This window comes from Cebus imitator, unplaced genomic scaffold, assembly GCF_001604975.1.
Source record: "Cebus imitator isolate Cc_AM_T3 unplaced genomic scaffold, Cebus_imitator-1.0 Scaffold848, whole genome shotgun sequence".
Lineage (NCBI taxonomy): Eukaryota > Metazoa > Chordata > Mammalia > Primates > Cebidae > Cebus > Cebus imitator.
The window spans coordinates 177968-194959 of record NW_016108163.1 but is presented as its reverse complement, the minus strand read 5'-3'; the positions used below and the strand labels follow the sequence as shown (position 1 = coordinate 194959).

The 16992-nt window shown below is 40.2% G+C and overlaps 1 protein-coding gene across 8 annotated transcripts in view; it reads left to right on the top strand.

Annotated features, from left to right (window-relative positions):
* ZNF391 (zinc finger protein 391) overlaps nt 1-16992 on the top strand; it is a 109857-nt gene that overhangs the window by 28978 nt on the left and 63887 nt on the right. For 2 of the 8 annotated variants that reach the window (XR_001822358.2, XR_001822360.2), the window contains exon 4: nt 3979-4608. The exons of the other annotated variants lie outside the window; for them this stretch is intronic. The gene's annotated coding sequence lies outside the window, so the exon portion shown is untranslated. Of the gene's footprint in view, nt 1-3978; nt 4609-16992 lie in introns of those variants that run through there. 8 annotated transcript variants of the gene reach the window in all.

Genomic DNA, 16992 nt, shown 5'->3' with positions numbered 1-16992 from the left:
TGATGTCCTTTCTTCTGCTTGGTCAATTTGGCTGTTGAAACTTGTGCATGCTTCACGAAGTTCTTGTGTTGTGTTTTTCAGCTACATCAATTCACTTATATTCCTCTCTATGTTGCTCATTCTCGTTAGAATTTCGTCAAATCTTTTTTCAAGGTTCTTAGTTTCTTTGCATTGGGTTAGAACATGTTCTTTTAGCTCACTGTAGTTTCTTATTACCCACCTTCTGAAGTCTGATTCTGTCATTTCATCACACTCCTTCTCCATCCAGCCTTGTTTGCTTGCTGGTGAGGAGTTGTGATCCCTTTTAGGAGGAGAGGTGTTCTGGTTTCAGTTGTTTTCATCCTTTTTGCACTGGTTTCTTCCCATCTTTGTGGGTTTATCCACCTGTTGTCTTTGTAGTTACTGATTTTCAGATTGGGTCTCTGAGTGAACTTCCAGTTTGTGGATGCTGAAGTTACTTCTTTTTCTTAGCTTTCCTTCTAACAGTCTGGCCCCTCTGCTGTAGGACTGCTGAGGTCCACTCCAGGCCCTGCTTGCCAGGGGATCACTTGCAGCAGCCTCTGCAATTTCACTGGGAGCTGCAATCCTGAGCTGTTCCTAGTCGGCCATCTTCCCCCAGAGTCCGCTTTGTTTCTTAAGGTTAGTGCTTACTGATTTGAAGTATTTCATTTCTCCTAAATTTCCCTCTTAACACTGCTTTAGTTATGTCCATAAATTTTTATATGTTGTATTTTCATGTTCATTCAAGTTAATGTAATTTTAAATTGCCTTTGATACTTCCTCTTTGTCCTATGTGCATGCTAGTTTTGTGTTTTAGAAGTGTGTTCTGTGGTTTTCATGTGTTTGGAGACTTGCCTGTTATCTTTCCATTATTGGGTTGTAGTTTGAGTCTTTTGTGGCCACAGAGTGTATTCTGTATGATTTTAATTTTTAAAAATTTGTTGAGATTTGTCTTATAGTTCTGGATGCTGTCTATCTTGGCTTATGTTCAGCAGACACTTGAAAAGGATATGTCTTTTGTTTTGGGATGGATGTCCTATAAGAGTCAATTAGATCCTGTTGGTTGATGGTGTTGTTGAGTTCTACATACTGCTGATTTTCTGTCTAGTTGTTGTATCGATTGTTATTAGTTAGGCCTTAAAGTTGTCATTATAACTATGGATTGTGACTACTATTTTAAATCACTGTAGAGCCAATCACCAGATTTATTTTCTACTTTAACTTTTTGAGATGCTTGTAAGTCTACATACAAACATTTTCACCGTTTTTTTCCCTGCTTTGGTATTTTCTCAGGAGTCTGTAAGAGCATGGCCAGATTTGATGATTCACTAGGAGGAATCACACAACATTCAGCATGTAGTCCTCCCACTCCCAGCTATGACTTATTACAGGGAAAGGTATAAGGCAAAATTAACAAAGGGAAAAGGCACATGAGGAAAAGTCTAGAAGAAGCCTGGTACAAGATTTCAGCAGTCTCTTCCACACAGAAGATGCTTAATACCTCCAGCAACAAATTGTGACTGTCAAGAGTTCAGTGAGCTGAGAGAGGGATCTGAGCTGTCAGGTGTCAGGGTAGCCTGTTAAAGCAACAGTGAGCCAAAATAAAAATAAGAATATGAATCCTTTAATCACTCACTGTGATGACATAAGCAAGTGGCCAAAATCTGAGAAAGCTGCAATCCCCCTTATTCCATTTCCTACTCCCACCCCCGATCAGATAGTATGCAAGTCAAGATCAAGTGGATCAGAACAGGTGTGAGAGCTGGCCAGATGCAGTGGCTGATGCCTGTAATCACAGCAATTTGGGAGGCTGAGGCAGGCAGATGACTTGAGGTCAGGAGTTGGAGTCTAGGCTGGCCAACATGGCAAAACCCTGTCTCTACTAAAAATACAAAAAATAGCCAGGCATTATGGTACACACCTGTCATCCCAGCTACTTTGGAGACTGAGGCAGGAGCATTGCTTAAACCTGGGAGGCGGAGGTTGCAGGGAGCCAAGATCACACCACTGCACTCCAGCCTGGGCCACAGAGTGAGACTCCGTCTAAATAACAACAACAACAACAACAACAAGCAGACGTTAGAGCCATCTGACCATTGAGGGAGCCCCAAACAAAAAAAAAAAATCTGGCAGTTTTATGGACTCTGTGGTCTTCATGAGAGCAAGAGAGAAAGTTAGGAAAAGTTCTGAGACAGAGTAGGGAAAAGTATTTTCCAGATTTTCTCCATCCCTCCTCCCTTAAGGAGGCCTCAGAAAAGACACCTGAAGAAGACCTCACCCCAAGGCCTCAGGTAAAAAGATGTAGGAATGAAGGTGCCTGGGCTAGGAATACAAACATATGAAGAACATATGGTCCTTTTGGAGGACCTAAGTTCTTGACTGCAACTCCCTTCAGAAACTGCAGTATACTGGCTGTACACCACATCTGGTGTGGGAAGGGCAGCTTTCCCCCATGAGGCCTGCCAGGTAAAGCCTTTGTAATTACCTATGGTCAGGTCTGGAAAATCATATGTAGGTTTTTAACCAGTGGTCAGATTCCTCAGTAACAGCATGTGTGAAATGTTGTCTACCAAGGACGGTCATCAGGGGGTCTGTGCCCAAGATTTTTACTGGGTGGGCGCTCCCATGTGCCCCCTTTGTCTAACACGTGCCATAATTCTAGATTTGTAGAAGGAAAGCAGGTGTTCAGTACAAACCACAATGTACACATTGAGTGAATCTTACCAGTTTTGGTACTGGTAGGATATCTCCTCAAATCCAAGTTCCCAGATTCCAGGCAAAGGACAACCTTGCAGAAAGGCCTCTCTAAGGACAGGAGTCTCAGGTCTGCCATGTTTACTTTTCTGCTCAGGTATCTCAGCATCATAGCTGTCACTCTCCATTACAAGGTTTAGTCCCTCTATGGTGAGACTGCCTCAGTTTACCTCATTGTTTATCATCTTTCAAAATCTTCTACCATGAACTTTCTTTTCAGCTATGAAAATCAGAAAAGCTTTCTCTACTTGTCTGAAAAACCTATAACTTGAGTCCTATTTATTTTCCCCAGTAAGGATACAGATAGTATGGGCTCATTGTTTTTGCCTTCTATGTAAAAGCATTAAAACAATGGTTAAAAGTACAGACTTCAGAGCCAACTTGCCTGCCTTTGAAATCTGACTCTGCCACTTGGTAGATATGTGATCTTGGGCAAGTAACTAAAACTCTCTATGCGGTTTGCTCCCCTGTAAAATGGGGGTAATGGATAGTATTACTCTGACTGCTATGTGGAAAATAGAAGATAGGGCAAGGTAGGATTGGAATTAGGGAAACCAATTAGGAAGCTGTTGCAGTAGTGTAGGTAGATGATGACAAGTTGAACCATGTTGGTATCAGTGGAGTTGGTAAGAAGGTCTATTAGTCTCTTCTCGTGTTGCTATAAAGAACTACCTGAGACTGAAAAGAGGTTTAATTGATTCCTAGTTCTGCAAGCTGTACAGGAAGCGTGGCTGGGGAAGCCTCAGGAGACTTATAGCATGGCAGAAAGGAAAGAGGAAGCAGGCATGTCTTGCATGGTGGAAGCAGGAGAAAGAGAGAGAAGCGGGAGGTGCTACACACTTTTAAACAACCAGATCTTGTGAAAACTCACTATCATGAGAACAGCAAGGAGGAAATTCACCCCATGATCCAGTCACCCTTCTTCAACACTGGGAACTACAATTGGACATGAGATTTGGGTGGGGACACAAATCCAAACCATATCAGAAGGGATATGGTTCTACATATATTCTGAAGGTAGAATCAAGAGGGTTTACTTTTGGATTGACTGTGGGATATGAGTGAAATTCCAAGGTTTTAAAACCTGTGGTCATAGAATAATGGACTTGCATTTATTAAGATGGGAAGAGTAGAGAAGAGTAACTTTAAAAAGTGGAGTACAGAGAATCAAGTGTTTGGTTTTGAGAAATTTGTGTCTGAAGCTACTATGTTTCAATACCCTAGACATAATGCAGTTGGCCCTTGAACACCACAGATTTGAAATGCATGAGTTCACTTTTTCAGTATAAGTTACAGCAAGTGTGCCTGCCTCCCTTTCTACCTCCTCCATCTCTTTTGCTTCTGCCACTCCTGATACAGCAAGACCAACACCTCATATCCTCCTTGCACTCCGCCTACTCAACGTGAAGACAAGATGAATTTTGTAATGATTTTGTGATGATTCCCTTCTACTTAATAGTCAATATGTTTTCTTTTTCTTAAAGTTTCTTGAGAACACTTCCTTTTTTCTAGTTCATTTTATTGTAAGACTATAGTATATAATACATATAATATATTAAAATGTGTTAACTGTTTCTGTTATTGGTAAGGCCTCCAATCAATAGTAGGCTATTAGTATTTCAGTTTTTAGGGAGTCAAAAGTTATTCAAGGATTTCTTTCTTTTGTTCTCAGCTCTTATCTAATAAGCAGTATCTATAATAGAGAAATTCAGTAGGTAATTAGGTTATATTCAGTGCATAAGTATTGGCACATTAGAGTACTTAAGCATTGGCATTTGCATTAGCATCCTGTATAAAGGAATGTCTCTTCAACTGTTATATAACACTTAAGGTTTCAAGGAAGATTTGTTCTTGAATTTTTTTAAATGGTGGTTATGCCTTTATTTTGCCTTCCCATCGGCAATGTATGAATGTGTCAATTTTTTCACACCCTTATTAACAGAGTATTTTGTCCAGTTTTTGAATATTTTTGTCAATCTGATAGAAAAGATATCATGGGTTTTTTTTTCAACTTTTATTGTAGGTTTAGGAGTACATATGCAGGTTTTAATATAGGTAAATTGCATTTCTATACATGGATTTTTGACTACACAGGAGCTCGATTCCCCCAACCCCCTCATTAAAGGTCAAAGATATTTTCGATTGTAAATTTAGCGATGAAATTTGTTTTGTCTAACTTTCAGCAGTTTGTGAAAGCTCTTTTGTGAGCTAGTGCTCAGGCTCACAGATACACTCTCCAAGCCTCCACACAGCAAATCTTCCATCTTTCCCGTGAGGGAACTTGCTGACACAGCAGGTACATAGGTATACTTGACTATCATTAAAATTTCTGATTAGGTTCTTTTTCTCCTCAGGAACTTTGCAAAAATACACACATGGATTCATATGACATATCCATGGATATCATGACAGATATGCACAAACCTACAGAAATCCTTACACACAAGCCCACAGAAACCAGTGCAGGCACAGACACATACGCCCACAAAAAGGTATAGCCACATAGGTGCCCTCACAGGAATGTATGATGGAGACAAAAGTTATGAGACACTAGAGGAGACATAACGGAGGAAGGTCCAACCAGTGTTTTCCCAAGACAAACTCCTGCATGGATATTTTGGCAACGTCTACCAGGTATTCCAGGGCACAGACGAGTTGAGCCGGTTGGTTTGTCAGGCAGTTAATTACTTTAATATTCAGTTAGTTGAGTTTGGTCAGGTATTGAGACTCAACAGTCAATAAGATAATTGGTTACTTGGGTATGCAGGCAGTTAAAATGTCTAAGAGTCAGCCAGACCATACGGTTTTTCAATTAAATAGGAGTCATTATTAATCTAGGATCAGTCAGTTGGGAGATACATTTAATAATTTATTTGTGCTTGTCTCTTAGGCAGTCATTTGCTTAGAGCGTTAGGGACCAGTGAGGCCAGCTGTTTGCTACGTGGTTAACGGTCAGCAGGAACAGCCTTATGTAAACGCAAGGAAGGCTCCTTCTGAGGACACGTATATTGCGCCACAATGATAGTGTAATGCTGCTCTAGAGGATGGAGAGATGTTTTGATGCTTGAGAAACAATTATGTCTGTCTGTGGGAAAAAGCATCATGTGTCTGGTGAGGAATGACAAATGTGGAGGCAGAGGAAAATGCAAGACAATAGTCCTCTACCAGACCAGGAATGAATGACCCTGGGACACCCCCCTCCCACCCCTGAAATAGGCTCAAGGTTTGGAAAGTAGAACAGGGGAGCCATTTATATAAGTGATACAATTTGTCAGGGAATGATGTAGGGACCTGTGATGACTGGGAGCTCTTTGTCTTCTATGGAATGTGTGTATTGCTTACTGTCAAAAATAAAATGAGATCAAGTTAAAAAACATTTTTTTTGAGACAGAGTCTCCCTCTGTCACCCAGGCTGGAGTACAGTGGTGCAGTCTCGACTCACTGCAACTTCTGCCTCCCTAGTTCACATGATTCTCATGCCTTAGCCACCTGAATAAATGGGATTACAGGTATGCACCACCACACCCAGCTAATTTTTGTATTTTTAGTAGAGTAATTTTGTATTTTGGTAGTTTGTATTTAAGAAATTTTGTATTTTCCCCTTTGGCCAGGCTGGTCTTGAACTCCTGACCTCAAGAGATCCACCAGCCTTGGCCCCCCAAAGTGCTGGTATTACAGGCACCAGCCACCGCACCCAGCTGAGATCAAGTTAATATTTTTAAAGCTTATTGTGCATATAAAAAAACTTTGTGAACTAGAAAATTTCAAACCAAAAGTGGTAAGAAGCTCAGCTCATAGCAATGTAGCTCATGAAGCATAAATGGAGTACACTGATTTTTATTGTGACTGGCTATTATAAACATTCATTCCTTTTAGGGCAATTAGAGCTTTATAAGCTTTTTTGTCTGTAGCCGATTGGTTCAGAATCATACTGACAAGAAATAAAATCTTAAGTTCTGTTCTTGGTTAAAACCAGCATTTTGAGGAAATCAGGATGACTTAAGTGTTAGTTACATGGCTGTGGACAGTTGACCTGGAAGTATATCCAAACTGTGGCCTCTATTTTGAATTTTCTTTAATATTATTCATTTAATTGCTTCTAGAGATCTGTTCTTACCCATGATTATGATTTTGGAAAATTCCTTCAGTGAGACACAGGTGAGAGTTCCACATAAGCAGGAAGGGAGGTTAGCAAACAATGGTGTTATCTAGCAACTTTAAATGATCTCTCATGTCCTTTGCCCTTTGGAAGTGAGTGAGGTAATTACCTAAAACACCCATGGGCTCATGCCTCATGACAGTCAGCATGTGACTCTGGGCAAGTCATTTAATCTCTTTGAGGTTCTGTTTCCTAAAATGTAAAATGTTGTTAAAAGTATCTTCCCTTCCTACCTCACAGGAATATTTTGAGAGGAATATGAAATGACAGGAAAAGTCTGTAATGAGCAGTAACCATCTGCAATGAGTATACAATGGGCTGGTTATAATCTCAGGCTATTGATGAGCTGGCTGTAACTCAGTGGGCTCTGTTGGCGGGCTGAGCTACTCTACAGCTGTTTTGGGAAGCCCAAAGAGAAAAGGACTCTTACATAAGTCCTGAGTCAGACATAACTTTATTCTAATGAGTAAATGGTTGCTTAGAAAAGTTATATGATACTCTATTTTTCTCTATCTTGGTTTTCAGCTAGCCACATTTTAGTAAAAAAAAAATCAAAGAAAAATTTTAATGTAGAAAACCCTCTGTAATTATATTTCTATTGCTGGAGAAGACTGACATTGTTGGGACTTTAAAGGGAAAAAAATGCTTTTCTCTCACATGAGGAACTTCAGTGTTGTAAGGACATGAGTTTGAGAATTACTGGTATAAGAGTTTGGTATATGAGGAGAGGAGTTTTTTCTTGGATAAGAAATAAAGAATTAAAGAGACAACTGTAACATGGAGTTAGTTTCAGGTTGCTAAGGTCTACCATATACTTTATGTTGTGGAACATTTCTTACCTCAGAAATCCCATTGCTTCCTTTGAAATACAGGGACTATAAAGCTGTTCCAGGCTTCTCTTATCATGCAAAATGAGTCAGGATATTATAGTGGTTGAAAAAGTGGTCTCTGAAGTTTGAATCCTGGTTCTGTCATTTATTGGCAGTGTGACCTCAGGCAAATTATTTATTCTTTTTTGTGTCTGTACTAGTTTGTTAGGGCTCCCATAACAAAGTGCCACAAACTGGGTGGCTTAAACAACAGAAATGTGTTGTCTCTGGAGACTAGAAGTCCGTAATGAAGGTGCCACTAGGGTTGCTTTCTGCTGATGGCTCTGAGGAAGAATCTGGTCCAGACCCCTCTCCTAGTTTCTGGTAGCGCCGGTCATTATTTTGCTTGTAGATGGTATTCTCCCTGTATCTTCACATTATCTTGCGTCTTTACTTGTTTCTTTCTGTGTCCAAATTTTCCCTTTTTAAGGATGAGTCACACTGGATTAGGGCCCAACCTATGGACCTCGCCTTAACCTGATTATCTGCAAAGTCTATTTTCACCATCTTTTGGGGGGGACACAATTAAACCTGTAACAGTGTATTAGTTTCCTTGTCTATAAAATGAGGATGGTGATAGCTACCTGACAGGAATATTGTGAGAGAATTTTGGGTTAAGAGATGGCATCGGTTTAGAATAATTTCTAGACTATAGCAATTGCCCAAAAGGTTAGAGGGCAATTGTTATAGACTAGAAATTATACAAGGTTTACTTATGTAGCCTTGGGAAAATGAATAAACCTAAATTGAAAGGCCTATCATCTAGCACCGATATCTGTTATCAGGGTGGATTTGACTCATCATGTTTCCTAGTCCTTTCTCCCTGTCTTCTGTGGAATAAGCCTATTGCCCACTCATCTGGTATCATGACAATACCCTAACAACCATGAGGAGGACTTGCCTTTAGTTTCAGGTATGAGGATAGGTATATGTCTCTGTTTGAATCTCTCCTCTCCTTATTTTTCCAAGTCATGGGACAATGTTCAAAAGGTATCAGGTCCTTCAAATATCAGTTGGTATTTTAGGAGAGCTGAGTGTCAGCCCTTGCCAGTCATTCCTAGGTTGTGTGACCCTAGACAACGCTATCTCTTATCTGCATCTCACTGACCCCTGCTATAAAAGTTTCATTATTCACATTTACATAGCACTTTAGAATTCTCAAAGTGATTTTGTTACTAATTTGTCTTATTTAAGCCTCACAGTATCCTGTTGCAGTAGGTTATTATCATCCCATTTTATAATATTGAGGTTGAGAGAGATGATTTAGTTGAACAAGATGACACAGATAGAAAAATCCCAAATTATCAAAATCTAGTCCCTTGACTCTGAGTACAGTGCTTTTTGCATTATCCTGCTGTGTCTGAGGGATACTTTGTCTTCTCATTTGCCTGTGTAAGACTGAAGTAGTAGAACATCCCCTTGTTAGAATGGGAAGACCAATCCCTCAGGCATTTAGTCCATGCCTATCCCAATTCTGGGGATCATGAAGGAGTCAAGGCAGTATAGCAAAAATAAAACAAAAACTTCCAAATGCTTTGAAAAGTAAGTATTTTCTAGTTTCAAAGTGGCTCTAAGAGGAAATTACTGCACATTGCAAAGCAAAAATGTCAAAAAATTATATTTTCACTTTTCTTTCTGATTTGGATCCCCATTCTTCCTATCTCCTTCCTCAACTCTATCAAATCTGTATTCTGGCCTACTTTTTCATTTTCTTGCTCGTTCCCTCTCTCTCTACATAATTGTTTTTCTTTCCTCAAACCTTTCAGGGTTCCAAGGATGTTGAACTTTCATCCCCCATTTTCTGAATTTCCATGGCCCATGAAACTGCCTCCCAAACTGGTGTTGGACAGAGGAGGGAGACTGGCTTTCCAGTGCTTTTTCTGACCTTGGCTCAGAACTTTGAGAAGTCCTGGAGGGGAGTCCAGGACAGCTTTTGCTTGCCAAACTCTATATAATCATGCACACATCCTTTCTTGTCTGGTCTTCAATTTGCCAATGTGTAAATAAAGAGATTGGATGGACTTCATTCCTTGAAGCCGATTCTGGTTCTGACCTGCTCAAGCGCTCCTCTCTGCCTACAGTAGCCTATGTCGGCTTTGCTAGATCCGGGGCTTTTATAGGCACAGGATGGAAGCGTGGCAGGCCAGGGTGGTCTTGAGAAATGCAACATTTGGGCTGGAAGTGCCTGTCCTCACCTAGGTCCGTGGGGTTGGAGCCCTAGCCAGGGACCACACCCTCCTCTACCCAGCACTTCCATCTTCCATATAATTTAAAGGGACCACCCTTCTCTTCCCAGCACCTTCCTTCCATATCCTGGCAATCAGTTCTTCTATTGTATGCTGCCTTCCCAGGAGGGGACACACTTGGAAAGAGGGCTTTCTAAGAGATTGGTGATTGCGTGGTCCTCCTGAACCATCCGAGACAGCTACATGTTTTCTCTAGCAATTGAGAGAGCAGACCCGGCGTGGTGACTCTGGCCTGTAAATCCTGGCACTTTGGGAGGCTGAGGGGGGAGGGATCGCTTGAGCCTAGGAATTTGAGACCAGCCTGGGCAACATAGGGAGACTCTGTCTCTATAAAAAATTTACAAAATTAGCCAGGCTTGGTGGCACATGCCTGTGATCCCAGCTACTTGGGAAGTTGAGGTGGGAGGATCGCTTGACCCCAGGAAGTCGAGGCTGCAGTGAGCTGTGGCTGTGGGAATACACTCCAGCCTGGGCAACAGGAGGAGGCCCTGCCTCAAAAATAAAACGAAAAGAAAAGAGACCACTCTGGCACATACAGTGCAGCCTAACGACAAGTGGCCTGGACGACCCGACGTAAGGGTGACTGTATAGATCCCACACATTCCTCTAAAACACCAGCCTGAAGCAAGAGGGATGTTCCTTTTCCGTGCTCTTTTTAAGGTTCTGAGACGTCTGTTTTTCTCCCCTTGAAGACTGGTTTCTTCTCCCCTTTAACCTTATCTTTCTATAATCCATATCCTTCTGTGAGACTTGGAAACAACAACAAAAAAATCTACCACTCTTCACTTCTTTAATAATTATGGAGGATTTTGCTGTTTTACTTTAATACTAATCTTCCCTGGTAAAGCAATCAGAAATGGCTTCAATACCACGAGTTTTTGGATATGTTCCTCATGTGATTCTCCTGCTTCCCAAAATCTCAAACTGGAAAAGCCCTGGGTCAGGTTTGTTTTTCCTGAAAAAGACTGGTTTCCCAGAGGCAAATCAGTACTATGAACGCCGTACAGTTACTACCTGTTCCCAGCAGTATCATCCAAACCTGATACACTGGGCTGCACTTTTTCCCATTGTCAAACAAGGTCTCCAAACCCAGTTTCAGAGTCTGACACACAGGAGCTTTTGTATACCAGGAATTTCTTTCGTATACAGCACCCGATTATACACAGGCTTTCTCCCTCGTCCTTCGGGTTCAGTCTCTGCCGTTATAGGGTTCATTATTGATATCCTAGATGCCTCATCCTCACCCCCGTGAGCAGGCAAGGGCTCACGGAGCTTCAGGTCTCTTCTCCCTAAGCAGAAATGGCCTTGAAGAGAGGCCGAACCTCGGAAGCGGCCTTGGAGGGAGGACTAGCAACCGCGCTGTCCTCCTTGCCCCGCCTCCTGGAGTCTAGTCCGGAATGCCGCCTCAGTCTACGAACTACAATTCCCAGAAATCTCCGAGATGCTTATCGTCACAGTGCCTTAGACTCCATTTCCCAGAAGTCTTAGGGCGGATTTCCATGCGCCCCAGAAACCCTGTGTGACGTCATCGGCTTTCGCTTTAAGAATCGAAAGGCTCCTGGGTGGGCTATGTGCTGTCTCTGTAGTGGGTCTTGTTTTGCGGGGATTGCCCAGCAGGAATCGCTTGTCATTTCTTTTTCTAACAAAGTGATAATTCAGAATGCGGCTTTCGTCTTTTTTTTTGGTTGGATTTTATTCACTTAACATGCATTTTCCAAGCCTATTCTACATTTCTGATTTGTGGGCTGTGAGAATGAAGAAAGATAAGTCACTAGATAAAGGTTTTCACTATCATTATAATAATTCAGCCATTCAAGAAGCCACGATCCTTCCCCCAACATTTTCCCTGCTAACCCCTCCCCTTCTCTGTCCTCAACAACACGCACAAATACACACTCTGATAAGCATAAAGGGATGAAAAGCAAAAAATACTGCTTAGATCATCGCTGGGCATGTTAGTATATCCTCTTTCAGCCCTTTTAAAATTTACATATTTATGTGTTTATATATGACATATACAGAGAAAGGTTATGTGTATTATGTTTATTTTATAGTTTGTACTTAACAAAATGTTTACATATTCATCTTAAAATTTTTCCCATGTTAATATTCTTTTACATTATAATTTTTAATTCTATTATCTAAGAACTAACTAATCTTGTACCGTGTATCGGCATTTCTTTCCAGGCTTCCTAAACAGTGTTTTTATTTGGAATCTCTAGTAAATTGTTGAGTCTGCTATTGTTGAAACAATTTTATAAAATTATTTTATTAGTTGTGATAATGACATTATGGTTATGCTTAAAGGAAGAAAAAGTCCTTACATGCTAACAAGTCAAATAGTAAAATGTCTGGAACTTTAAAATACTTCAGGAATAAATAAAAGTGGGAAGTAGGGAAAGGGATTGCTGAACAAGATTGGCAAAGTATTGATTATTGTTGAAGTTAGTGAAGGATACATAAGAGTCTACCATACCATTCTATTTTGTGTCTGTTTGAAATGTTCTGTATTAAACTTTTTTTTTTTTAATGTATACCAGCATTCCTCTTAGAACAAGTGAAACCAGCTAATTCTTTCCTGCCACGCATTCAGGTCATTCTTGGTTGCTGCTCAAATGAAGAATTTTCATCTCTGCTGTCATCTTCCTACTGCTCAGTGATTCTTTTTCCTGGGACCCATCCTCTTCCTAGTGTTTCCACAGTACCTCTGAAACTAAATAAATTTCAGCTCTTCCCAGAACACTCTTTCTTTCTTCATGCTTTCTCCCAGATCCTGCTCTCTCCAGAAACTGATTCCAAATCAAGGTTAGAGTTCTTATTCTTCTGAGTCCAAAGACTCTGTGGTGGTATCCCATAGATTGCCTGCACCAATTTCAAGCACACTGGTGTATTTCTACTACAGGTTTCTAAAACCACATTTCCCTTGAGGTACAAGGCACAATGAGGAGCAAACCATGTGGCTTTTGTGCCCCTTATCACCATCACCTACACAACTCCTAATCTTGTATACATACATCCAGCATACATCTGTCATCTGGCTTGTAGCCTTCCACTCTATCTCATGTCTCAGTTAATCCTGAGTGACATCAATCTGCCTGACAGAGTAGATGCTCAGTAAATATTTATTGAATCAATCAATATACACGTGGATGAATCATCCAGCAAACATTCTGCTTTTTATCTGCATCCCTGGGATCTGGCAGGCAGGAATCCCCACGCCTGTGAGTGATGCAGCATCTGCTGCCTGTGCTTCTCTCCTCCCACTGCCAAATCTAATCCTTGTCTTTTCAATTCTTGTTCCAAAAGTTCTCCCCCTCCTTTGCTTTTGGAAGGTGCCTGCCATCTGCTCCCCACCCACAACCTTCTGTCCTTGACAGTGTTCACACCCACCGCTTAGCTCCTATCCATTGCAACTGCCAGAGAGATCATTTCTTTCTGCCTCCTATACGGCTTTGCCTTCAATTTTCAGTCTCAGACTTCAATTTTCAGTCTCTCCTTTTCTAGTGACTTATTTCATTATCATTTTAAGCAAGTCTAGATAAGTCTCTACTATTTAAAAACATCTTCATTAAACCCACATGCTACCTTAGTCATCAAGCTAATTCCTTTTAATACAGTCAGATCTTTGTTCCTTCAGACTATTACTATTTCCTCCATTTTCCTCCTTGCCATCCACTTGTTCCATAGCCTCTTAAATTTGACCTAACTCCCTGAAACTCAATTATATCCTATCTTAGAGAAAGGGAAATTAAAACTACGTTTCACCAATCAGATAGGCAAAGATTCCTAAATATGACAACATAGTCTTTGTCAAGACTGTGGAGAATCAATTTCATATGTTGATGGTAGGGGTAATAACCCTATGAATATCTGGCAAACTAAAAAATTTCTCTAATGAACCCTGAATGTCAAACAGCTAATTAAAAAGAATGAAGAAACTCTCTACTTGAAAAGATTTCTGGAACATATTATTGAGTGAAAAAAAGCCAGGCGTTTAGTACTCTATGTAAACAAACAAACAAAATGGAATTAAAACAAGAATGTGTATTTATATTTGCTTATGTCTTTACCAAAGCTCTGGAAGGATGAACAAAATAATTAAAGTGGTTACTCGGAGTTCTTAGGCAGATGGAGAACAAGGGTAGGAGTGACAAGTTTTTCTTTGTGGTTTTTTTATACTTTGTGCTTTTTGAACCATATGACTGTTTCTATTTATTCAAAAACTTAACTTTTCAGAGGACTCCACTAACCTCTAATTGTAAAGCTATTCTTCCTGGTACAAATTCTAACTCTGTAGCATGCTACACCACACACCAGTTCTTCCTTGGAATTTCCTGATCCAACTTTTGAGGCCTTTACCCTCCTAGTTCTCTGACTTCCCTTAAGTAACTTACTTCTCAGTTTTTGACTCTTCTCTGCATTTCCTGAGTACAGATATTCTCCACAGTTCTGTCTTCAGCATCTTTTCTCTGGCTCTCTAGTCTCCTTCTGCGGCAACTTAAACCATTACCTCTGTGTACTAGGTCTGCGTCTCTGCCCAGGGCCTTCCTCCTGAGCTTGACTCACATTTCTAGCTACTTCTAGATGTCTTCAGATCCATATCATCACTCTGTTGTCACTACAAACCAATGTGTCCAAAAAGGAGCTAATCATCTTCAATCCAGCTTTTTCTACTGGCTACCATGTTTGGTGGTGTCACCCAGCCGAAAGAGGGCACATTGGTGGTCACAAAAGCTGGGGAGTGCTACTCAAATTTAGTAGGCCGAAATCATTGATGATAAACATCCTAAAAGATCTGGTACAGTCTGGTACAGTGGGAACTGTCCCATCCAAGTGCCAATAGGGTAATGACCTCACCATTTATACCATCCTCTTGTTTCAAAATCTGATGTCATTTACAACTCTTCTGTTTTTCTTACCCACACATTTAGTTGATCACCAGGTCCTATAGATTCTGTCTCGGAAATTTCTCCTCCCCTTTGCTCTTGTCACTGACTTAGTTCACATAGGAGCTCTCAGCTACAACTTTGCCAAAGCTTTCTAAACTGACCTCTGCCTTGAATCTTCCTTTTCCTACTTCGCATTGTTGTCTGAGTTCTCCTCACTCAAAACATCTGATCATGGCCCTCTTCAACAAACAACATAACCCAAGCTCTAGCATGACAGCCCAGTTTTTCAACTTTATCTCCACTTCTAATCTGTGTAGGACAAAGCAGTCATTTCCACTGCCTCTTTACTCTCGTCTGGAAAACAAAAAGTCCTAAGAAATAACTGGTCCTACTCAGGCACTCCTAGGATTCCCATGCAAAAACTCACCATTCACCTGTTTATTGGAATCTACCTTCCTTCCCTACAATAATCAAGGTTCACCTTTTATTATGCTGATTTCTCTTGCCAGAATGCATTTCTTTCCTCCTTTCTTTGCTTGGATAGTTTTATCAAGGCTCATGTTAAAATGTCACGTTTACTGGGAAGTTTAGCATGGAATAAAATGGCTTGCTGTTTCTTGGCCGAGTACATCACTTTGTTTACATCTTTCATACAGGTGACATTTCATTATATAATTTTTTTTTTTTTTTGAGATGGGGTTTTGCTCTTTTTGCCCAGGCTGGAGTGCAATGGTATGATCTTGGCTTACTGCAACCTCTGCCTCCTGGGTTCAAGTGATTCTCCTGCCTCAGCCTCCTGAGTAGCTGAGATTACAGGCTTGCTGCCAGGCCAGGCTAATTTTTTGTGTCCTTATTAGAGGCGGGGTTTCACCATGTTGGCCAGGCTGGTCTCGAACTCTTGACCTCGTGATTCTCCTGTCTCAGCCTCCCAAAGTGCTGGGATTGCAGGTGTGAGCCACCGTGCCCGGCCTATCATATGATTTTAATTGTTCCATCTGTATGCATGAATAGATTGTGAATTCTTGAGGCCTAATTTTATTATATTTGTATCTGTAATTTCTAAGAAATACGAGTCCTCAATAAACATTTGTTAAATAAATAAGGAAAACTACATGAAAAGGAAATACTGGATTTGTTCTCTGAGGAGGAAGTGGTAAATTCCACTGTAGGAGTACCTAATTGGACATGCCAGTGAAACATTGGACATGCTTTTTTAAATTGGACATGCCATCTAAGTAGAAATGTCCAGTAGGCAGCTAGAAGAACAGGATGGCAGCTTACAAATGAGGCAGTACAGATCATATTGTTCTTCAGAGTAATCTCTTTAGGCATCATGACTTTGTTTATACTACTTTCATTAATTTTATTCTTCCATGTCAGATCTTTCTGTAAACAAAATAACTTGAAATATCCCAATCTTAGCAAATTAAAATGAAAATTATAGAGCTTTACAGTTAAGAATTAAAATTTTCTTTTCTGTTTTAGATGCTTTTAAATATCACCTTTTAAATATAACATTAGTCATTTTTAGTACTCAATTCCTCAAATTTTTTATTTCAAGCAGCAAAATTATAACTTTTAACATTCTATGTGTGATGGGATTTCTTTGGCCACTTTTGAGTTTTTTACAATGTTATTTTTCATTTTGCCAATCTCTAAAAACTTTGCCATTATTTCAGCAATGTCTTAAATGGCACATTAGCTTTAATTTTTTATTTCTCAAAGTTCATAGCCAAAACTTCATTATTTCACACTGAAGAAGTCACTGTAGTAGCTAGTATTTTAGAGTGTAGTATGAAGATCAGCATCATTACCAAGAGCCTGTTAGAAATGCTGAACCCCAGACCTCTTTCCAGATCTCCTAAACAAGATCCTGAATGATTCATAAGCACTTTAAATTTGGAGCTTAACACCACAGAATGCAATTTATGGTCCATGTACATACTAGATTGGCACAGTAGTCCCTGCATCATCTGTAGTTTCCCTTTCTGAGGTTTCAGTTACATGATGTCAACTACTGTTCGAAAATATTAAAAGAAAAATTCCAGAAATAAACCATTTGTACATTTAAAATT